The sequence below is a fragment of the Nyctereutes procyonoides genome, unplaced genomic scaffold (genome assembly GCF_905146905.1).
Source record: "Nyctereutes procyonoides isolate TBG_1078 unplaced genomic scaffold, NYPRO_anot_genome, whole genome shotgun sequence".
Taxonomy (NCBI): Eukaryota; Metazoa; Chordata; class Mammalia; order Carnivora; family Canidae; genus Nyctereutes; species Nyctereutes procyonoides.
The window spans coordinates 35581936-35607766 of NW_026575044.1; positions in this window are offsets into that span (position 1 = coordinate 35581936).

A 25831-nucleotide genomic window follows, 5' to 3' on the forward strand; every position below is an offset into this window, starting at 1 on the left:
AGAAAATCCCAGATGATTTATTGCATTCAACTATCAAGTCCCTTTAATCGTCTTCAATCTAGAACAATCTCCAGTCTGTCTTTGTCGTGACCTTGACATTTTGAAGAGTGCACAACAGTTACTTTGTAGAATGTCTCTCAATTTGGTTTTGCATATATATTTTTAAAAGCATAAAGTATTCATTGTGGGGGAGTTGGAAAATTCTTGTTGCTCTAGAAACCCATAACTTCAAAGTTTGTTGACGTACATGAGCTCAAATATGTGAAACACCAAAGGGATTTAATCTCTGAATTTATACATATGCTTCCTGAGTCATTTGCACATATGAACATTCTGTAGATTCTGTACCTTTTGTTCTTAAATAAAAATAACAAATGGCCAAGTTATTTGAAACATCTATAAATCATTTTAAAGGGAACAGTTCTAAGTTCTTGGTTTTAGTAAGTGTTGCTATGCAGAGCCCCCCCCCCCCCATTTGGACTATTTGTCTCACTTTGTCTCAAGTTACAGACATGAGCAAAGAGTTGCCCGTGAATGGTTCAGGAGAGGTTTAATAGATAAACTAGTTTACTGAAAAGATCTGAAAAGATGTGCCATCAACTGAAGGCCTTCCTTGAGGGACAGCTGGCCCATTGCTATCCAGGGGTTCCTTGTCTGTTGCTTTCAAGGTTTCTCTTCTTCTATCATGTCTTTGTGTTTTCATAAATCCAGAATATTCAGTCCTGTTTGGTACATGTGATTTTCTACATACAACATTGCAGGATTTTTAAAATCATTGTATGGAGTTTTGGAATCTTGAGATCCCTCAGAAGTACAATGAAGGTTTCAGAAAACAACCTGCTTTCTCCTTTGCTGCAATAAATGAATGAAAGCATGACAACTATCTTAGGAATCATGTCTCTTTTTGAACAATAGATTTTTATGGTAGACTTGAGGAGGGGGCTGCTCAGGTAATGCAAATGTTGTCAAAATATATGAGCATAAAACTTTTTACTACTGATTTAGAGATTACCTCCCAGGATACAAGAAGGTGACCCTTCTTCCTACCTTTCCTCCCTGCCTCCCTGCCTCCCACCTTTCCTTCCTTCCTCCCATTTTTTTAGGAAGGCAAAAAGAAATTATGATAAATAAATTTTAAAAAGTGCAAATAGCAACTGACATTCAAGCACCAGATGGCCCTTGACTTCGGGAGAACTGTCAGCCAGACCTAAGCAGCATTTTTGTGTTGGAACTTCTGCAGGTCCTCTGCCTCTTTGACCATCAATTCCCTCATTCCAAAGATTTTCCCTTTAACAGCAAACAGTGTAAGAATTATTGAATAACTGTCTTGGAAAAGCAATTGTAGCTCTCTTTGCCATTAAAAAATGTGACTGAACTTAAAATGCTGTGTTTCTGATTAAAAAAATAACAATAACATCGTACACACCTTTTCTTTTGGCTTTATTCTTTGCAAGTGAAGCAATTAACATCAGGATTTTTTTAATTGGACTCAAACACTGCAGTGCTTTTCTCCCAGAAAAATCAATGCAAAACAAAACAAAAAAACGAAAAAGCCCACAACTGAACCTTTACACTCCTTTGTTCTCCTGTTAATTGCTACCACCTGCTTTCTAGAGGTGCCTGAATTATTTTGGCTTTTGGTAGTCTTAATATTTACCTGATTTTGAGCAATAGGAGGTTAGTTTGCCACTTATTTTTTTCTCACCACCTAATGCCATCCAAAATTTTCTTGCTGAATCAACTTTTTGTGCTCTCAACTTTTCTTTTCAATCCCTCACCTCTGTTGCTGATCTGTCAGGCCCAGGGATTCAGCTTTGTTGCACCAATGCACACTTCAAAGATATTTTAGAATTCACACTTCAAAATTAAAATATACATTTTCTTTTCAGTGACTGAGCCATGAAACAGAATCACATGGGATAAGGAAGTGGTAGAGTAGAACAGAAAAAACTACAACATAGAAGCAAGTACTTCCCAGGGAATTAACTTTCTCAAACATGTGTTTCCCAGAGCTCAGAAAACACTAATTTCTGTGTTGTTGGTATTGTTTCTTTGTTCTACTCTGGCACTTCCTGATCCCACATGACTCCATTTCATGCCTCAGTCACCAAGTAAAAAAAAAATGTATATTTTAGGTTAGATTTTAACTTCAGGCACATTTTTGAAATGAGCCCCCAGGCCTAGAAGCTGGGGTATGAGCGGGAAGCTGGGTGAGAGTATCTGAAGGACTCTTCACAATCAAACAAAGAGGAGTAACTGCATCGCCTGGGGACAGAGGCTGTGGCTCCTTCCTCAAGCCATAGATGACTTCAGTAGAGTCCTGTAGGAACCAATGGAATCTCGGTGCTGAGTTGTTTGAAGTCTAACATGGGAAGATTCTGTATTTCAGAACATTGTGGAATTATAAGGCTGTCGTAGTGGAGATGATATGTGCCACCCCTGTGGTGATGGGTGGCCAATTTCAAAATGATTCCATATGGCCCCTAACCATCAGAGGGCTTTCCCTTTTCCCCATCACCCTGAAAGTGTTGATTCACATTTATTCCCCCTTCTGAGAGGAGCTTGTCGATGTCCTGGGCATTCATGGCACAAGACCATCCTTCTAAACAAGACATCGTTGTTTAGAATGATGGGTGGAGAAGGAAGACAGGCAAAATTCTGGTGCTTTAAGAGGTTCCTCCAACCCAGAAAATGCCTGGGGGTGCTGTTGGCTGCTGTCAGCTGGGGGTCCTTGAACACAGAAGCAAGAGGATGGGCTCGGTGCCCTTGGACCCAGCATTCTTCTCTAATGCTCCCCGAGTGTGGTGGCTCTTCTCCCATTCCTGGCCCAGAAAGGAACATTTTCTTTTCTTTTCTTTTCTTTTCTTTTCTTTTCTTTTCTTTTCTTTTCTTTTCTTTTCTTTTCTTTCTTTCTTTTCTTTTCTTTTCTTTTTTCTTTTTCTTTTCTTTTCTTTTCTTTTTTCTTTTCTTTTTTTCTGTTCTTTTCTTTTTTCTTTTCTTTTCTTTCTTTCTTTCTTTCTTTCTCTCTCTCTCTCTTTCTCTATTTTATTTTATTTTATTTTATTAAGAGAGAGCATGAAAGTGAGAGCATGAGCAGGGGGAGGGGCAGATGGAGAGGGAGAAACAGACCCTCCACTGAGCAGGGAGCCCGACTGGGACTTGATCCCAGGACCCTGGGATCATGACCTGAGCTGAAGGCAGATGCTTAATCAGTTGAGTCACTCAGGTGCTCTATTTTCTTCTTTCTAAGAACAGAAAAAAACTCGACCTTGAAAATACGCATTTGCGTCTTTCTCCTTGGATTTAGGTTATTTCTTCCCTGAAATAGTTAAGTGCCTGAAGCTTTTCCTACTCGTTCTGTTGAAGAAAAAAATATTCAATGACACTTGTAAAAGATGGCCAGGCAAACCCTATTCAGGACCATCACCATAGGTGTAGATCCATTGCACTGACATTCTGCTGTGGGGGAGAAAATTGGGCTCACTCTGAATACAGCATGGACAAGTGGGAGTAGTTTATAACCAAGGAGGGCCAGGGTGTGGGGCCGAGTAGTGAATGGAAAGTTACTGAGAGGAAACATCAAGGCTAGGGGGAGCTCTGGCTAACTCAGCCTAACTGGATGCTTGCTGAAGACAGGCCAAGGTGATGAGCCATCATCTGGGGAGGTTGGAGGTGGAGGGTGAGGAATGCAGTCAGATGTTGAAGTGATCAGATATTGAGGGTGTGTGTGTGGGGGTGGTTCTTATTAGACTGACTCAGCAGTGTTCTTGTTTTAACCAGATTTCACAAGAAGGAACACAGATGGCCCCCGGAGAAGGTTCAGGAACCTGACTGAAGTTAGGTCAAGCAAAGAATCTATGTCAGTTCCTAGTGAGAGAGTTTTTATCATAAACTGAGGACAGAAGAAGCTCTCTGTACGTACCAAGGTAGAAGAATTGAGTGAGCCTGGGGTGGGAATGGGGAGAGACAGAGGACCATAGAGGAAAATGTTTCAAGACACTTTCTTTCTACAAGTTCTATACATCAGTAAGCACCCAATCCCTCCCTATCCCAGCTTATCACCGGCACAAGTCTTAAATTCCAGAAGATCAACTCCAACAACTCTAAAGAATCTAATTTGAAGTATGGTAGACTCCATTGAAAGTATGAAAACCTGACCCAGGCCATCTGGGAGCCCGGGGTTTCCTGAATGTAACACTTAGAATTTTTAATCATGCTTCAAACTCTTGATCAGATAGTTTGACAAATGCTACATAGGCCCCTAGAAAGTGGTAAGCCCTCTGCTAGCTCTGAGGATCACAAAGAAGGGTAGAAATCTCTGCCTTCGTGGAGTTTAGAGTAGATCACTAGGAACACATGCATGAACTCGCAGAGCCAATCAAGGAGTCTGTACACAGTGGAGAAAAAGGGCAGAGCTGGGAGATCTTTGTTCTCAGGGAGAGTGGGAATTGTCAGGCAATGTTTCCAGAAGTGATAATGCCTGATCTGGGTTTGGAAGGACGAACAGGATTTTGATAGATGAACAAGAGAGAGGCAGGTTCATCCGGGTGGAAGGAGCACATACAAATACGTAACTTTCTATCCTGCACTCGTCTGCTGGCTGTCCTTTGGATCTTTGAGAACCAGAGTGATTTAGGGAATAAAGTTTAAAGCCGTCTGGAGCTTTCTGCATCTGATTTGTGGATTTAAGGGAATCTGGGGATTCAGGGTAAGAAGTAGGTTCTAAATCCTCCAGGAAGCTCTTGGGAAACCAAGTTTGGAAAGCCGTTGCTAAACTCCTGTCTGACTCTGGAAAGCTTGCTTTTGGTGTCCAAAGTCCTTGTTCTTTGAATAGCATTGAGTGCTGAGCACTGTTCTCCTTTCTTAGGGATGAGAAGCTAGATGACCCCTGGGCAGATGTGTAGTCATCAGAGTTGGGCCAAACCTGAGATGTCAGAGGGACAGCATCCACTTGGGGTACTAGAGGAATCCAGGCTTTTGAACGTTTGGAGAGAAAATGAGGAAGCATCAGCAGCCCTGTCTATCACATCTGGGTAAATGCACCTGGTTCATTTGGAAAGGTAATCTAGGTGCTGCCAATGGTCTTCAGTGGAGTTCAGGGCACTCAGAGCTCTGGATGAGCCAGCTGAGAATGAGGTCTGTTTCTATCAGAGAATTCTTTGTGATCCTGTATAGCAGTACTTGGTGGACTAGTTTGTCTCACCTTGGTCACATGGTCAGCAAATGCTGACTGAAAATATAGAGAGCCCCTCACAGTCATGTTGCAAAGTTCCAGGTCACACAGAAGTATATCTGTGCAAAGTGACAGCTCAGCTGAGTAGGCAATTGAACTTAGGACATTCAATTTTACAAGAGTCTCTAGCAGTGGACCTTCATTCCTTCTCAAAATAGGTTTCTGTAGTTAGTAGCCATATTATATTAGGTAGTCCTACCTAGACTATAACTTGATTTTGTGCTTTGGTGTTTTATTGAACATTGATTTAAAGTATTCGTGGGCATCCCCAGTGGCTCAACGGTTTAGCGCTGCTTTCAGCCTGGGGCGTGATCCTGGAGACCCTGGATCGAGTCCCACATCGGGCTCCCTGCATGGAGCCTGCTTCTCCCTGTGCCTGTGTCTCTGCCTCTCTCTCTCTCTCTCTCTCTCTCTGTGTGTTTCTCATAAATAAATAAAATCTTAAAAAAATAAAGTATTTGTAAATCTGCCCTTGAATATATTATTCTCAAATTGTTCAGGGTCCCTTTAATAAAGCTCTACACAATAAATACTCCCCTGAATTTAAAAAGAGATCCTTTTTAAATGGGCAGAAGATCTGAATAGACAATTTTCTGGAGAAGACATACAGATGGCCAACAGTTACATGAAGAGATGTGCAGCCTCATTAATCATCAGGAAAATGCAAATCAAAACCAAAATGAGGTATCACTTTGTGCCAATTAGAATGCTGTTATCAAAAAAGACAAGAAATAACAAGTGTTGGCAAGAATGTGGAGAAAAGGGAACCCTTGTGTATTGTTGGTGGGAATCTAAATTGGTGCAGCCACTGTGGAAAAAAACATGGAGGTTTCTCAAAAAATTAAAAATAGAATCACCATATGACTCAGGGATTCCACTTCTAGGTTTTTATCTGAAGAAAACAAAAACATTAATTCACAAAGATAAATGCACCCCTACGTTCATTGCAACATTATTTACAATAGCAGAGATACAGAAACAACATAAGAGTTCGCCGATGGATGATTAGATAAAGAAGTGTGTGTGTGTGTGGGGGGGGGTATAATGGAGTATTATTCAGCCACAAACAAAGAATGAAATCTTGCTATGGGTGACAACATAGATGGTCCTTAAGACATTATGCTAAGTGAACTAAGTCAGATAGAGAAATACAAATACTGTGTGATGTCTCTTCTATTTGGAATCTAAAAAATAAAACAGCCCTCCTTCCCCCCAGAAAAAAACCAACAGTTCATCAATACAGAGAACAGACTGGGGGTTGCTAGAGGCAAGGGACAGGGATGAAAGAAAAAAAAAGAGAGAGAGATCTTGATAAACCAGTATCTTTCTTTTTAGCAGCTAATGAGAACTATGTAATCCAGGATGTTTTCTATTTTGCCTTAGCTGTTGCCAGGAAGCTCAGAGGTAAGTATTCTGATCAATTCAGTCATTCCAATTTAGTTTTCTGTGATAAGTCACTGCCCTCATCCTTCACAAAATCTTCCTGTTTTTTCATTATAGGTGATTTCAAATCCAGTTTTAGAAACAGTAGGGGTATAGGAGATAAATTTGTGCAATGAAACCATAATATTTTATTAAATGGTATTGTCTTACTTTCTAATGAAACATATATGTGGAAACTTTTTTGTGTTAAGCACAGCGAGGGTTCTGGTTGTGACTATTATTCACGTGGAAGTGTTATTGTGAGGAACATGCTTTCATTCCTACTGAAATGCTCTGTGGGTCGTTCCTCTGTTAAACCCTCCTAGATTAACTCGCTCATCTCCAGACTCTCCTATCACTCTAAGCACCTCTAAGCACTCATATATATGTGTCTGGGTAGCTGTAACTGTCATTAGTTATGTATTTCATAGAACATAGAAATTTAGAGCTGGAAGGAATATAATCACCCAAATCCCATTTAGCTAAAGCGATAGATGGCATTTTGCAACCACTAACAGATTATAACAGAAGTTAGCGTGCTGTAGGTTATTGCATGGGCTCTCTGGGACTCTTCCAAATATGTAGACTGGGCCTGAGAGATTCTGGGTGGTGTTTGCATTGTTCTTCCTTGAATGGCAAACTAGAAACCTAGCTTTGGGACTTTCTTCTTGAAAATAAATTTTCATCTAGTTATTTGTTTCTGGTTTCTATTTATACACAACTGTCTTCTTCCCTAAAGGAGACTATCCTTGAGGGCAGGGGTGATGTCTCAGTTATCTGTCTTTGGCACCAGCTCAGGTCTTAGCTCACAACAAACATGGAATAAAAGTTGAGTGAGTGAATGAATAAATGGCATACTCTTTGGTGGAGATGTACATGTACTGGAGGAAGGTCTGAACCCCGCCATTTCTTTTCTGCCTTGTAAGATGCACTATCACCACAATCAGATAACTGGGCAAGCAGGGCCAGGCCAGGAGGGAAGAGTCGAATCAGGCAGTGAGGGAAGGATCAGAGAGGTGTGGTGAAGGCTTTGCTGTCTGGTGACAGAAATAAGGGAACTGGAGGTGATGCCAAAGTTGTGAGTGTTTTTTGTTTGTTTGTTTGTTTTTTTTTTTTGGTCTGGGAGGATAGGAATGCTGCACGTGGAGAGTGGGAAAGCCAAGAGGGAGAAAATTTGGAAGGAAACTAAAATCATGTATGGGTGGCTGTACTGAGTTGTCAGGAGCCTCCTTCCCTAGATATGGTCTTTATGTTACCCAGGATGGCTGCTTATACTTTGGCTGCCACAGTGGAGTCAGACATCACAGTGGAGGAAGGGGAAAAAGGGGAAAGAAAAAGGCCATGGGCAAAGGCCTGCTTATAAAGACACTTCCTGGAAGGCACACACTTATGCTTCAATGTTAATTGGCCAGAACTTTGTCACACAGCTCTATCTATCTACAAGGAAGTTTGGGAAAAGCGGTGTTTTAATTAAGGAGATGCCCTAAATAAAATCAGGTCTTTACTATGGAAAAGGTGAGGCTGAACAGTGAGTGGCTACTGGTGGTCTGTGTAGTACAAAGCTGGACATAAACTTGGTCTCTGACTCCTAACCCGGTGCTCTTTTAACTTTACTACACAACTGAAGATGTGAACTCTGTACTATGAAGGCAGAATGGGCAAGTGGGAAATGCTTGAGGCATAGGGGTCAACGTCCTATCTCTACCAGTGACTGTTATCTTGGACGTGGCATAGAATTTCTCTGAATCCTTGCTTCTAAGTTGGTAAAATGGTTTATTGGATAAAATGATCTCTAAATTTCTATAAGCTAAAATCTCTTATGATTAGAAAAAATTATGGTAGCTAATACTGAGTGAGTGAGTGAACACATCAAGGGGAGTCTATGCAGTTCTTCCCGAATGGCCATTCTGGTTTGAGGTCTGTAATGGAGCTCCATGATTCGGCTGGATTACATACAGACCTTTTCTCCACAGAGATGATTTGAGGTTGCCTACGCAACACCTATATTTCTACCTTTTCCTTGTCAATAAGAGAGAATGTGTGTTTTTCAGTCTGACATTGTTGTGTCTACATTTGACTTCTGGAACTATGGCAGCTGTATTGTGCTCCTAAGGAGACAGCTGTGAGGACCGAGCCAGTAGTCTGAAGATGACAATGACAGAGCAAAAAAGATGGAGGAGCTTGTATCCTTGAAGTCAATCCTGAAAACTTCCAAATTCCAAACTTCTTGTTACATGATGTAATAAATCCTTTTTGTTTAAATTGTTTTGAATTGGGTTTTCTGTTACTACTGAAATCATCCCACTTGATAGAGTGGGGGGAAAAAAATCTCTGTGCTACTTTCTTCTACTGATGGAGAAAGAAAAAAATGAAATGACAAAGTCTCTTCTCTTTCTTTTATGCTATCCAGAGTAGATAGGGCTTCAATCTTGGGCATACAAAGGTGGCAGCAAAAGCGTGGGTGAGACCACAGCTGCTTTGCATAAGAAAATGAACGGAATTAAGTTTTCAGAGAAGGGGGCCAGAGAACAGAGAATCCAGGAAGGAGGATGGGATTCTTGAGCCCGGGTGGGTGTCTGTGTGTCTGTGTGTCTGTGTGTCTGTTTGTCTGTGTGTCTGAACAAGGGAATGAGGAATAGGAGGGGGAGTTGAATTTCAAGGAGAAAAGCAACCTTCAGTAAAGTCTGGTCGCTTGCAGTTCTTGTGAGCATGAGGATGAATTCCAGGTATAGTTTGGTGTGGAGCAGAGGGAAGCAGAGGAGGCGCAGCACAGGCGAAATGGTGAGTTAGAGGAAGGGGAAGTCAGAGCCAGAGTGGCTCAGGGGAGTGTGAGCCTTCAGGATTTAGATTGAATCTTTGAGCTGCCATGGGGGTGGGAAACGGATATGTCAATTTAAAAAAAATCTTTAGTTCTGGAAATACAAAGTGACCTCTTCTGACATATTGATTTAAGGACTAGCTTCTTAGACAACAATTATGTGCTAAAAACATGTTTTTGAAAGTTTTAAGTATTCAAATTCAGCAGAAAGTTTTTTTTCAGATCCTTGCTGCTGTTTAACTCCTAGGCCATGTCAAGATGTATTAAGATCCGTTAGATAAGCCTGAAGTCATAGTAAAGCGTTTGAGTGAATGAGATGTAGCATGGCTCAGTGGAAAGAGCTGAGCTTTACCTGGAAGACTGGTTGCTTCCTCTTCTTCTATTAAAGATTTACTTATTTATTCATGAGAGACGCAGAGAAGAGGTAGAGACATAGGCAGAGGGAGAAGCAGGCTCCCTGTGGGGAGCCCAATGTGGGATTCGATCAGGACCCCGGGATCATCACTGAGTCACCCAAGGGCCCCTGGTTACTTCTCTCACTAACTTCCTGAGTCACCCTGACTGAGCAAGTTGTGAAATGATTCTGAGCCTGGGTTTGCTTATCTGTAAAATTAAAATTGCTAACCACTGTCAGTTTTTTTTTAAAATAAAAAAAAATTTTAATGACCATAGTAATACATTATTGTTGTTGGAAAAAAATATAAGCAAAATACTGACGGACTTGATTTTAATATTTCCTGAAAAGAAAATAGAACTCCACATGTAATCTGTGTGAATCTCTAAAGGTTTTAAATTAAGGTGGCAAACTACTGAGTACAATATGTTCTATTGTAAGGACAAGTATTAAAAATACGGGGCTTAATTCTTCTTGTTAAAAATAAGGAAGAGATTTCCCATCTCTCCTTTTTTCTTAGAGCATTTACATCAGAAAACTTGCGACTGAAGTTCTTTCTCTGTGTCTTTGAAATGTATGTAGATCTTCTTATAAGCTAAACAAGTCTCTTGTGAGCATCTTTATAACCCAGGAATGTCTTATCAAGGATGGGGAGCTGTCTCTTTGAACCGCGATCATCCGGGAAGATAGCACTCCCATGGTTTCTGTGGAATGGTAGAAACTTAACTTTGGTGGGCACCTTGCTCTCCTTTGCTAAGCTACTTTCTGCCACACAAATAGAATTTATTTTTCCTTTGTATAAAACCAATTAGCTAAGGCAGATGGTTACCCCAGTTAGCAGGTGAATTTTGTTTTTTTTTTATTTTTTTTTAATTTTTATTTATTTTATGATAGTCATACACACACACAGAGAGAGAGAGAGAGAGAGAGAGAGGCAGAGACATAGGCAGAGGGAGAAGCAGGCTCCATGCACCGGGAGCCCGATGTGGGATTCGATCCCGGGTCTCCAGAATCACGCCCTGGGCCAAAGGCAGGCGCCAAACCGCTGCGCCACCCAGGGATCCCTAGCAGGTGAATTTTGGATGAACTTTGTTAATAAATGGTGTTGTTAAGTCCTTTGACTTGGGGAGTGGGTACTGTTTATCTTGAGCACATGTAGGTAGTGGGTTGTGTCTCCCAGGCTATGTAAGTGGGTGAGATTTCTTTCTATCCTTCAGTCTCTTAGCATGTTGCCTGTGATGCACACCCCATTCTGGTTTAATACTTATTCAGCATAAAACTTGTTTCTTTCTCTACTATCTTTGTGGAAAGGGTTCTGGGTTGGAAGAAGAGTTGGTTTTAAATTATGTTTCCAGTTGACAAATATATCACCCTAACGCTAACGAATAGAAGATGGGGCTCAAGTGGATAGACTCTTTAGAGTTCTTTGTCAAAACATGGCATGGTGGGGAGAGCCAGCCCTGGCCCATTACCCCACTCATCTTCTCTTTCCACTGCCAAGGGGCCCTGAGCACTCGCGTGGAAACCCCATTTGCATATCTGACTCCATCCTCAACTCCCATCCTTCAGCCCCACAAACACCTGTCCCTTGTCACTTCTCAGGGCTGGGGGGCGGAAGGGCGGCACACACTAATGCTGTGCATCTGCTCTGAATAGAGCAGACTTGGGGAAGAATCCCAGATAGGGCATTCCAGAGTTCCAGTGCCTGAAATGCAGTCTGATATTGTGAGTGAGGCCCCTCCGGGTGGGCATATATCCTTGGCTCCTAAAGCACTTAGCCCTGGAAAAAAGGCTTGACTAGAGAAGGTTCAGAGTGTCATTGTCTATAGTGCAGGAGCAGGAGCAGGACACTTTCCTCCTTACTTGGGGCTAGGAGTGAATAGCGAACACCGATAGAGTAAGACATGAAAATCCTGCCTGATTTCCTTTTACTTTTGCTCCTTGGCTCAGAGGGACCCACTCACTATCAATAGTTTGGTGTGTATCCTTCTTTGATGTTTAATTTTGTGTGTCAACTTGACTGGGCCATGGTGCCCAGATATTTAGTCAAACATGATTCTGAATGTTTCTGTGACGGTGTTTTTATTGGATGAGATTAACATTAACATTGAGTAAAGCAGAGTTCCCTCCCTGATGTGGTGAGCCTCGTCTCATCATAGGTCTTAAGTCAGAACAATGACTGACATCCTCTGAGCAAGAAGGAATTCTGCTGGCAGGTGACCTTTGGATTCAAACTGCAACTCTTCCTTGGGCGTCCAGCCTGCCAACTTTCCGCCATCAGATTTTGGATTCATCAACCTCTACAATAGCATAAAAAATTCCTTAAGATAAATCTCTCTATATAAATATACATACACACACATCACGTCGGCTCTGTTTCTCTGAGGAACCCTGACTAATGTGCATTCTTATAGTTTTCCTGAATGTTTGGAAATATACACACTTAAACATAAACATACACACACACGCAATTTTTTTTTGTTTTTATTTTTAATTTAAGTGGGCTTTTATTGTGCTGTAGTTTCTTTATTAACTTGCTATCTCTCTCTGACAGCATCTACAGTTTAACTGATAAAAAGAATGCAGTGAAGTGTTCAGCACTGTGCTGGGCAAAATTAGTACTTGATAAATGTTAACGCATCTGTATAGGGAGCACACAGGGCTGTGATCAGAAAGCAGTTTATTATCTCCTGATCATTTGAACTTTATTCAATGGGGGCAGTTGTTTCCCTTGCTATTGGATGAAAGTTCTGGAAGTCCCACAACTCTTTGATCATCCCTAGGTAATAAAAGATCCTGAAGTCATTTAAAGTTGTAAACATGGTGTCAATTCAGTAACTAGAACTTCAGGACCATGTGAGAAATAGGTTTGTCTTACTTACTTGACTTACAGTTAAACTGGAAACCCCTCCCCTCATCCGGCTAGGACCTGCTGTAGGTAGAAAGCCATGCCTGGGAAAGGCAGGTTGAGTTCAGCTTCTTCTTTCTCCATCTTATCCTCCTACCCCTCTTCTGGCATCTTCTGTGGTCTCTCACACTTTCAGGGTTGAGACAGGGAGGAGAGGCAATAAGGAGACGGGAAAGCTATTTCATGGTTGGGTGATTTTGTGCTTTCTGAATCTGGCAGCTTTTAACAATGGACCCTTTTTCTTATGGATGTTTGCATGGGTTCTTTTGGGATATCCCCAGCCACCAGGGACTTCCCACCTGTATTTCCCTTGACAAGAATGATGAACTGGCCTTCAACTGGCTGCTTTCCCATATGCAGTCCATAGAAATACATTGCTACCTTCGGCTTCTCTCTGCTGAGGCCCGGCTGCCCGCCCTCTCAGTTGCCCCGATTAGATAGGCCCCAAGAAGACATCAGGCTGGTTGTTTGTCCCTCACGGCACACAGTTAGCCTGTGGGAATCACTGAAGTCTTTCTGCTTCCATAAACTCTGGTGGTGCAGGCACCCCCAACACAGCCACCTCTCCTTTGGATCATCCATCAGATTCTAGACAGCCTGCATCTCCTTTTCAATTTCTCAGATGGGATTAGACCACACGTCACTGTATCCCCTATCCTACTAACCTCAGGAGATATTTATTTCTTTCTCAGAGTAGTCTCTCTGGAGTCCCTCGCTCTTAACTGGAGATATATACAGGGAGCACTTCAGACCCTTCCCCTGGGTGGTACTCATTGTACACCAGTGGCTTTCAGCAAAGAAGTCTTCTTCCAATCCTCTTGATTTCCCATACATTGATCCCTTTGTATGTTTGAAGAGTGGGTGAGATGTTTGGAAGTTCAGTAATAGGTTTGCTTTATTATTTGTATTGAAAATTCAGTTGGTACTGACTTTGGTATGCTGATTTTACTGCATCTTGGTACCTTGGTTAAAACTTCCAACATAACATCCCACCATATCAGCTACTACTTTTATTGTTTTTATGATCTACCATTTAAAAAATGATTTCATGGTGTTCCATGGTGAGACTATCACAATTTATTTAAATCTTCTTCTACTGATAGTCATTGAGGCTGTTGCTAAATTTCTTTTATTAAAAATAATACACAAAATAGTCAGACGGAGAAAGACAAGTACCATATGGTTTCACTTATATGTGGAATCTAAAAAACAAAACAAATGTACAAACCAACCAACCAGACTCTTAATCACAAAGGGGAGGTGGGTGGAGGGATGGGAGAAACAGGTGAAACAGATTAAGAGGTACAAGCTTCCAGTTATAAAGTAAGTCACAAAGATGAAAAGTACAGCACAGGGAATATAGGCAATAATATTGTAATAACATTGTATGGTGGCAGATGGTGGCTACGCTTATCATGGTGAGCATTGAGTAATGTATAGAATTGTCAAATTAGTATGTTGTAGGCCTAATAACATATTGTATTTCAGCTGCTTTTCAGTAATAAACCTTAAATATAAAAAAGAACGAGTACTACCAAGTATGTGTATAACAAAAAAAAATTTTAAATTGGATGGAATTGCAGTTTGGAAATGGATTGTGTTTCATTGCATTGGTATAATGAAGAACTGTTTTTTTTTTTTAAATTTATTTACTTATTTTAGAGGGAGAGAGACACAGAGAGAGCACGAGTGTGGTAGGGAGGGGCAGAGGGAGAGGGAGAGAAAATCTCAAGCAAACTCCATGCTGAGCATGGAACCTGACTCCAGGCTAGATCCCACGGCTCTGTGGTCATGACTTGAGCCAAAACCAAGAGTTGGATGCCTAACTGACTGTAACGCCTGGGTGGTCCTAAAGAACTGCTTTAAAACACATTTATCTGACTTTCCTGGAAGGTTCTATATCATATTAATATGAAAATTTGTGAGGTCTAAGGTTTTCTTTTTTTTTTAAGATTTTATTTATTTATTCATAGAGATGCAGAGAGAGAGAGGCAGAGACACAGGCACAGGGAGAAGCAGGCACCATGCAGAGAGCCTAATGTGGGACTCGATCCAGGGTCTCCAGGATCATACCTTGGGCTCTAGGCGGCGCTAAAGTGCTGTGCCACGGGGGCTGCCCTCTTTTGTTTTTAAATAAGTGTTTGTGCACCTGACAAATACCATGAAATATTCTTTTTGGGAGAAGTAAACTGATACGTGTTTCAATAAATACATTTTTTAAAAATATTTATTTATTTGAGAAAGAGAGAAAGCATGTGAGCAGAGGGAGGGTCAGAGGGAGAGGAAGAAGCAGACTCCCAGCTGAGTGTGGGGCATGACTCAGGGCTCGGTTTCACGACTCTGAGATCATGACCTGGGCTGAAACCAAGAGTTAGATGCTTAACCAACTAAGCCACTCAGACATCCTTTGATAAATAGATTTTAATATTTCAAGAAAATAATTGGTTAAATGTAAAACCATACTTTATTTTTAAGTTAGAACTTACTGACTATAAGGAAAATGTTCTAAATTTGGCCTTTTGCTTGTATTTCCTTTTGCCCACATTTTTTTTTTTTTTGCAAACTCTTGCAACAAGAAATACAACCAAGGGTTGAAATTTGTGCCTAAAAATAAAATCACAAAGACATATTCAAGGATGTTTATCTTTATGCACATGTTTGGAATTTCTGTAGAATAGGTTCTTAGAAGTAATTTTCTGGGTCAAAAGGCAAATATAGTTTAAGATTGGAATTGCTGCTTGATTTTCACCTCCAAGACAGTGCTATTTTACCTTCTTGATAATATAAATATTTGCATTTTACTAGTATTATGGGTAAAGTCTGTTTCCTGTTGTCTCAACCTACATTTTCCTGATTAGCAGAGTTCATCATCTTTATATACCTTTATTGGCCATAAGTATATATTTTTCCAGTAAAATTCCTTTTCATAACTTTGCACACTTTTTTCCCATTGGTTAACTTGTCATTTTTCTTGTTGCTTTCCAGGTGCTTTTAATATATTGTGATTATTAAACCAGTCTCATGGCTTTCTAATTGTCATCCATAAGCCCCAACTTTCTATGGAGCTGTTAGATGTGTGTAGATGCACTTCCTTGAAAATGAGAGTCAGAACAGACAGGGCTCTGGTTTCTTCAACTTATGTTTCAACCAGAGCAGCTCTACTTTACCTCACTTAGAAATCAGTGCATTTATAAGATTGCATTTTGAAAAAAAAATTCTATTGCTAAAAATAAGTGTTTACAAGGCACCTGGGTGGCTCATTCTGTGAAGTGTTGGCCTCTTGATTTCAGCTCAGGTTACAATGATCTTAGGGTTGTGAGATCAAGCCCTGTGTCAGGCTGCACACAGAACCTGGAGCCTGCTTAAGATTCTCTCTCTCTTTCTCTCCCCACTCTCAACAAATCAATCAACCAATCAATAAAAGTTTAAACCAGATCATCTTTGAATATCACTATTGCTCTGAAGTACTATGATCTTTGATTCTATGAATTAAAAAATAATGTGGAGATAGAGCCAGGATTGATAAATGATCACATTTTTAGAACTTGATGTATTTATTAATTTGCTGAGTATTATTATTGGGCATCTACTTTATGCTAGGCCCTATGCAAAGTATTGATCCAGTTGAATACAAGATAGCCATGGGTTTTTTGTTTTGTTTTGTTTATTTGTTTTGTTTTGGTAAAGATTTTACTTATTTGAGAGAGAGAGGGAGAGATAACACGATCCAAGGGAGGGGCTAAGGGAGAGGGAGAAGTGGACTCCCCACTGAGTGGGGAGCTCGAGGTAGGGCACCTAGGTATCGAGGATTATGAAAATCACATATGGCATGTTATGTCAACCCATTGTAAAGGGCGGTGATGGCAGAGCGATGTTTACTGTAAACTAATCATGATCATGAGCTAGACAGGTGCAGGGAAGGGGCTAGAGATTGGGGATGGGTGAGCAAAACATATATAAATGAGTTGCCACTCCTCTTTGTCTCCTTGCCACCTTCCTCTCTTTCCACTTTTCCACTTTTTAAAAGATGCAAGTGAACTTTTACTTTATAAGTTACAAATTAACATTGTATTTCTAAGGTGGAATATACCTAAATCAACAGTTTTCTAAATAACATAAAATGGAAATTTGAATGAGCGATGAGATTTTTGAAAAAATTCCAGTAACACAAAGAACCATTTGACTTGAATTCAACTGAAACAATTGATCCAGAATTTACAATCACTGAGAGACTTCAAACAGAAGTTAACATGCTGTAGGTTATTATATGGGCTTTGTTGGGCTCTCTCCAAAATGAATAGACAGATCCCAAGAGAATCAGGTGGTTTTCACATCATTCTTACCCAGGTAGAGAACTTGAATTTAGCTTTAGAATTTTGCTGTTGGAAATATGTTTTCTGTACAGGGTTGGATTATTCCCCCCAGCACCCTGCAGTCTTCTTCCTTCTTTTCATTATCAAGCATAAAAGAGGAGAGTCTATCCTCTGTGTTTCTACTTTCTTGTCACCATTCACCACTTACCTCTTGCAATGTAGCTTCAGTTCCAGTTTTCTGAAGAGATGTTCTTGATTCACTGGTAACTCCCTGATTGCTAATCCAGTAGTTTTGTCTTAATTCCTTTCAAACTGGTGTTTCCTAGTGTGTCTGGTCTATTCTCCTGTTTTCTCCAGACTCACTCGAAAGTCTTTGTTTTGGTGATAATGCCTGATTTTCCTCCTTGTATGTCTCAACCCCTTTGTTGACTCCTTCACTGACTATCCCTCCTTTTCTCCTCCTACAGTAAGTGTATTCCCAAGACTTTCTCTGTCTTCTTTTCCCTCCCTCCTTATGGAGACGAGTCCCATATTTCTATCTCCTGATTTTTTAATCCAGCATTTGTTGTTTGCTCGACATCTCCACCTGGTTACCTCCTCCTCTACCCAGCTCCCAGGTGTGTTCAGTTTCTGTTAATGTATCCTCCAGGTTATCTAGAGCTCAGCATTATATTTGACTATTCCTTCCCGCTTGACCTCTTGAGTCTCGTAAATCACTAAATCTTTTTGCTTTTTTTCTTCACATTTCTCTTTCATCTTTCTTCTTTTGCCTTCCCACTGGCTAGAGTGACTATACATCCCAATTTGCTCAGGACAGTTGAAATCTACACCAAACACCCCCATCCTGCTACTGCTCTCTTTTACTCACAGAAGTATCCTGGCTAAGACCATAAATTAGTTACCCTACAACTTATGCAACACTAGTTCAGGTCTCAAGCGGCTATTTCAATATCTCCTACCTGGTCTCTTACCTCTAGGCTCTCCCTGAATGTGTGCTACTAGAAAAGATTGGTCTTAAATACATTTTTTTAAAAGATTTATCCACTTATTTGAGAGAGAGAGAGAGTGTGTGTGTGCCAGAGGAGGGTCAGAGGAAGAAGGAGAGGGAGAGAGAGAGAATTTCTCAAGCAGACTCTGGCTGCGCACCAGCCAGACATGGGGCTTGATCTCATAATCCTGAGATTGTGACCTGAGCAGAAATAACAGTGGAAGCTCAACCAACTGAGCCACCAGGCCACCCCAAGACTGGTTTTTTTAAAGTGCTTTTTCACAAAAATTATTTTTACTTTTATAAATTTACTTGTCTGCTTTAAAATCTTGGCCAATTCATCACTGCCTTTTACATAAAGTAGATGCCCTTTGTTTTTTGTTTGTGGCTCTCTGCAATTTGGCTACCACATTGTGTTTTCAACCTTATTGCCTGCTTCTCTCTGAAAGGAAAATATGGAGTATCAAAGTAAAGGGCATGTCTGGGCCAGCATCTCAATGTGCTTGCTACTGCAGACATACAGAAGATATTTGAGGGATTGCCAGAATTAGGAATAAATCCTTTTTCTGTGATAAGTCCAACTTTGGTTCTTTCAATAATGAGAGAGAAATTTCAGGACTGAAGATACACCTTGCTTGGCTTTTACTGTCTCTTTATTCCTAGTTCAAGGCAATATGAAGGTACTGTTTGAGATCTTGGCCAAAGGTGGAGTACTTCACTGTACGAGCAATCCAGCATCCCTGAACCAATGTGGTCCCCTTGGATTACAGGGTGCTCATGGAGGGCTTGCATGCAACCCACAGCCAAGCTTTGTGAGCATACACAGCAAATACTTCCAGAATGGGGGTTCTGTGACCTCCTAAGGCAGATATAGAGTCTGGGGTAACATCCAATTACAAAGTTTTTTTTTTTTTTTTTAATCTCATATTAAGACAACCTTTTAAATTCTTTAATGGAAACATTACCCAGGAAGCAAGTATAATTTCAATACAAGGATGGATTTGGCTTTTCCCCAAGAATTTTGGATACCAAAATTTCTCTTGTGTGTGATTTTTTCATGTCCTGAGTAGAGCTTTTGTGCATAGAAAGAACTATTTATAATACTTGAGTTTTAAGTAAACAATGTACAAAATTGTAAAAAATTAAGTCTGTTTATTAAGCTTTTAACTTATAAATCTTGTATTCTATATAAAAAGTGATTAAAATAAGAGCAAATAACTTTACTTTTTCTTAGTTATTTAATTTACTCAAGTTGAAAGATCAGAAGTCCTTAAAAAGTCCTCCATCCTATTTACAAATCTAATTTAATTCCCTAAAATTTTAAAAATGTACCAATATATTTAATAGATTTCATTTCTTTTTTATAGTTTTGGATACCTGACAGGGAAAATTATTGACTCTAACTAGGAGAAGTTTCCCAAATACTTAAAAAAATCTTGTAAATCTACTACATTGTTTGCAAATATAGCAAAACAAATGATAAACATAGAAAATTCTCTGAATTATTCCAATATTATTTACCCTGTTTTCCCGTAATCCTTTCAAAACAATTCTGAAATTATTTGAATAGTTTATGTTAGAATCACAAAAAATAACCTGTCAGATTCCCTATATGCCAAATTCTCTTAAAAATACTTTAATACCAGATACGTAGTGATTGTCCTAATGATAAAACTTTCTCCTGAATATTACACAAAATTGTTAATATTAAGAGTTGGATTTTTTCATTATATTTATATTTCATTCTCATGAATTGGGAATGAATTTCCCAATCTGGAAAACACACATACCCATTGGGAGATTCCCTCTAGTGGGTGAACTGAGGTTGGTTATTGGGTGGACAAGTCATGGCCAGGATGTGGTCAGAGGTAGGAGATGGAATATGGGGCTTGAGGCATGTGGATACATGCCTCTGTGATGATTCTGTGTTACCAATCCAAGGCTTAGGTAATCTTCTGAGTTTCTATATCATGTGGAGAAAGAACTCCATATTTATACCTTGACCCAATCCTATTATTTGATGTGAATCTTTGCCTCTGTCCAGATTATAGTTAAATTCATTCAATTAATTTCTTTACTGCTCAGTTTAAATCAGCATCCTTTTCATTCACACTTTGAAAGTATCTAGGGCAGCATAGAAATAGGATGTGAGCCATAAATGTGAGCCATGCATTAACATTTTAAAAAAATTAAATAATTAAAGAGTAACAGGTGACATTAATTTTAATAATATATTTTACTTAACTCAATGTATCCAGATCTTATAATTTCAACCATATTTAATATAAAAATTATTTTTGGTCTAAATCACTTTTTACTTTACTCCTGAGGTCAAGAGAAATGAAATTAGGATCAAGGTAGGAGCTGGGTGGCTGTAAACAGAGTTTGCTTCAGGATATATTTTGATAGAAAGTCCAGAGATTGCTGCCAGGATCTGTGTGCCTAGATACTTCTCCTCTCCTCAAGAAGACTAAGTATCTGGAAGGTAGTAACAACCATTTTCTTGCTGCCTCCCAACACCTGATTCATTAGTTAATAAACATGAAGTAATTATGTTTTGAACGATGAGTGAAAGAAAGTAAGAGACAGATAGATGGCTGTTCTGTCATGGAGTGCATCTCATCAGATCTGAGAGTGAGGATGTTCAAGGATCAGAAACTTTTCACATTACTGGTGGGACCTGTGTCTCTTTACTGGGTTTGGAGATTCAAATTGTGAGTCTTAAGGAAATCCTAGCAAAGTGTTCTCCTTTAGCCCATTGACTTCTTTTTTGCTGTTGTTTTAGATCTTATTTATTTATTTTAGAGAGAGGGAGAGAGAGTGCACATAAGTGAGGTGAGGGACAGAAGGAAAGAATCTCATGCTGACTCCCCATTGAGCATGGAGCCTAACTCGGGGCTCGATCTCACAACTCAGATTGTGACCTTAGCAGAAATTAAGAGTCAGATGCTTAACCATCGAAGCCACAAAGGCTCCTGTAGCCCATTGACTTCTTAAGTATCACATTCTGGCTCACTGAAGAAGTCTTTGAAGACTGTAGGAACCACTCAGATAATAGTTACAGGATGGCTAATTCATTCTTGGGGCTACTGAATGTTGAGAAGGTAGCCTGCTTATCAGTCAGTGAATAGTCAGTGTGCTTGCCCTTTGACCAGGTAAAGTCATTTCTGGGAAAGTAGCCTAAAGAAATACAGAAAAATTCTGTATTAGTTAGCTTTTGCTGTATAATGAACCACTCCAAAATAAAGTGGCTTGAAATAATGACCACTTATATGGCTCATGATTCTATGGATCGATCACTGGCATTTCTTCTTCACTGGACTGGCTCTGCTGATTTCAACAAGGCTTGCCCAAATCTTCAATAAGGCTGTTCAGTTGGTGAGTTGACCGGTGGCTGTGTGATCCAGGATGGTTTTCATCACGTCTGGTTGTTGGCAGGTCTGCAAAAGGAATGGAAGCAACTGGGTCCTGTGTCTCATCATCCAGCCAGCTAGCCTGGGCTTGCTGATATGGAGGTAGAATCTCCAGGAAAGCAAGGGAGCAAGCTCTCCTGTGCAAGCACTTGGCATGTGTCAGGGTTGCTAATATCCTGTTTGCCAAGCAGATCCCATGACTTTGGAGTCAAGGGGGACACTCACAGTTACATGGCAAGAGGGCATGGGCACTGAAAGGGGAACTGCTGGCATTTTTGCAATCCGTCTACATAGGATGTTAAAACCTTATGCATTAGAATGTTCACCACAGCAGTTTCATAGTGTAGCAATAATGCATGTAATTCAAATGTCTGACAAAATAAAAAATAACAATAAATTAAAAAATAAAATCATGATATACTGAGGATACTATTTGGTAGCTGTCATGCAGTCACATTAAAATGCTTCTGATTTGCTGTTAGAAGGATACACAATTTTATGTGCAGCTACTTAATCAAGATTAATTGAAATAAAAAATGTTAGAAAAGGATATACAGAAATTTTAATAATCATATTGGGGAATGACATCATGGGTCTATCTGTTCTTTAGTAATCAAAACTTCTCAATTATTCTACATGTGTATTTATACAATTTACTTAAAATGTTATTCAAAAGCAACTTTCCATGTTTGTTACGAAGGAATCATTTTGTACATCTCCAAATTATTAATGTCATGCCATAGGCGCTCAGGAAATGTGTTTCGACAACATTTTCTCTTGGTATAAAGGAAAATTTTATAATTTTTTCTTCTGAAAGACTAATATGAGCCTGCAAGAGCAAGAAGGAATTTAAATATGTTCAGGGACCATTTTCATCTTCAGAATTAAGGATTATTTTAATTTTACATCATTGCCTTTTCTCTTTTACTTTCCTTTTTAGTTTTATCATTTAAGGATTCCCTATTTTTAATTTTCACACAGAGATTTCTTTAATTGATCATTATAATTAAGCATAAAGTTATAAGTTACAAAGTCATATTTTGCTGGATCCTAGAGTTCTGAATTATTCATTTCACTTACTGTTTTTAGATTAATTTATCTGAAAATTTCCAGTTTATTGCAGTTGTTGTTGTTTGTACAGATAGGAAAGCAGAAAAAAAGGAAGGACATTATAAATAGATCTTCAAGTTTGTTGATCTTAAAGTTTATATTGCTTGATGCTCCTGTGTCCTTACCAGACATCAATTTTCTCCCAGAAGCTCCCTATTTTATTTTCTACAAACCTTGATGTACTCAATGTAATCTAGCAAACCCTCACTGTTTCTTCTTGGACCCTAACTTCTTAACTAACATCATTTATTGATATACTACTTTTCTTCAGTGAAGTAGCAAATCAATAAATTAAAGATTAGTTCAGTGTGTCAGCTTTTCCTAAGCATTCTGGGGCTCATTTACTACTTTGGTGGACATAGAGGCCAAGTGGCAGCCTCATACAGAAATAATGGGTTTTCCTGTCAAACATTTCTGGAAGTTACCTTTCATACTAATTATTGAGCTCCAAACTGTTTTAAACGAGAAATTGGATGTAGATCATAACTTAATATGTACTAGGATTGCTAGTTAAAAAAGTGATTTTCAGTACATCCCATTTTATATTACCCTAGCAGGCTCAGATCCAGTTTTAGGAGAATTCTTTGGGGAGATAGTTTGTTCATTACATAAAGCAAGCCCACTGCCATGGCCTGACACAGGCTATATTTTATATTTTCTTTCTTTCTTTCTTTCTTTCTTTCTTTCTTTCTTTCTTTCTTTCTTTCTTTCTTTCTTTCTTTCATTAAAAAATTTTAGGGCACACATTTCCATAAGCTCTCTTTCACAATCCTATTTATATAACTATGTGGGTGGGATATATTAGCGCTACACTGGATTTCATCAATCCTATCTCTTGGAATCGGTACAGTCTATTTACTCTGATATTGTTCTGTTCACTCCTGCTAGCTTTTACCCAGCTTTCATCCCTCAGAGGTCCGTTCAGGGATCTGAGCTGTTTACTCTTTAGATCTTCCTGTTAGCATCACAGTCATTGCTGAGAACTCTTCCCTCAGCTGAGAGTTTTACAATTCAAAACCTCATTACATTTTATAGAACCATATTTGGAATCTCTATCCCCAACTGTTTGAAATTGCCTTTATTTTTACTTAAGAGCATGTTGATATCTGATCAGAAACATTTTGTGTGGATGAAAAAGGACAGATTAACCATAGAAAGTGAGGATGTGGGAACTGCATTAGAATAGTGTTCAGTGATCAGATATGATGTGTTGATGGCCAGTTTTGCCTGACAGGTTTACAAAAGACATCATAGGAACACATTTAACTCCAATCACACCGTTCATTTACCACCTTGAAGACAAGGGTCACAACAAGTTCTATTTCAAAAAAGACAGAATATCAAAATAATGGTAAAACCAGTTTTGGAAAATGGGGAAAGATGCCCTTTGATATACCACTGGTAGGAATGTAAATTGGTATAATCTTTCTGAAAAGCAATTTTGCAATATATAGAAAACCTTAATAATTGCCTAATCCCAATGACTCAGCAACTCAATTTACAAGATTTTACCCAAAGGAAATAATTCTGGATTTAACCAAGGATAAAAGGATGTTCAACGTAATTTGGCTAATGATGACAAAATGTTGGCAACAACTTAAATACCCAACAATAAGGGATGGCTGGATATCATTAGGTATGTGGATTGTTTGGCATATTATGTAACTTTGGAAAATTACACTTGGAAGACTATTCAATGATATAGAAAAAACGTATTATACTATATACTATTTTCACTTATGTGTTTATCTCTGGTTGGGGCTTATGACTGATTTTTTACATGTGCATCAGAAATGATTTTTAATTTCTTTGTGCTTTCCTTTCCTTTCTAAATTTTCTATAATAAACATGTATTCCATTTGCAAATACGGAAAATATTATTTTGGAAAATGATGGGAATCAGGAGGGCAAAAATTGCCCCAAAACTGTATGTAGTGCATATATATATATATATATATATATATATATATATACCCACTACAAGAATTCCTATTAACAAAGAGATATTAACATTTGCAAGGGAGTGTATGCAGGCTGCTAAAATGTGATGTGTGTATGCATGTGCAGAACCAGTGGTCTGAAAACCCAATGATCTTTATGTAAAAAGGCATAAACAGAATTAATAATCCATATAATTTTCTTTTTCCATAGACAGATTGACGTAAACATTTTTTAAACGCAGAATTTGGGGGCTGGTAAAATAAACAATGCAAAGCAATGTGGAACTTTCGACCTCCCAAATTATGATTTATTCCACCCACATCCTTCCTGTTTAGTCTCTTGTTGAGAAGAACTGTCAGGATTTCTGAGTGTGTCTTTGTGTACCTGTGGTCTGTGGGGACAGAGGGTGGCCTCAGGGACATGAGCTGGGAGAGATTTGGAGGAACTCTTGCTGCCCACCACACAGCCCTGTGTCTTAATAGTGGAGACTGAGCAGGAGAAACACTGACTCACTTCAATATGTAAAATTTTAAAAAAGCCAAAAAACTTGTAAAAGTAATGACAGCATTTTCTTTTTCCTGTTTCAGTTCTGTAACAAGGGATTATCAACTCAGATTGGGGGCATGTTGGTATTTCCCTCCTATCTGCTTTGCTTCCCTCATGACACTCTGGGTGACTTTCCTAAGAGGTCAAATAGGGTAAAAGGCTCTCCCCTATCCCCAATTTAGTGTTTATTTCGCTTGGTAAACCTATTATCATTGAACGGTGGGCTGAACATGCTACATGCCCGGCTGCTTTGTGAGCCGTGGCATTGGGGCTGCTTCTGTTCCTAAACACCTATTTTCAAATCTGGTTCATTTACAGAAATTAGGATTAACCTTCTCATAGGCAAAACCAAGAGGCCCTGTGATAATTTGGAGAGCCTGCAGCTCTCTCTGTAGGCCTCCTGAGCCTAGGTCTTTTACAACATAACCTTGCTCAGTGGTTGATGGGGAGACGCCCTTTGGCAAAGTCATGGCAACTGGAGATTTTCTAGGGATGAAGGCTCTCCGCAGAGCGTTCACCCTAGGAATTCAACAGTAAACTTTCTTCATTTGAGAGATCTGCATCTCTCTCAGTGAAATATTTGAGGGCACTTTTTGAGGAATTTACTGGAAGTCATTTGCATAACGTACTAAATTTTACTTGCTCATTCTCATTCTCCTCTACTTAATGAATTAAAATGCCATCAAGAATTATATCAGTTTGGCCAAGGGGAGGTGGACTGAAGCAGCCAATCCTTTACTGCCGT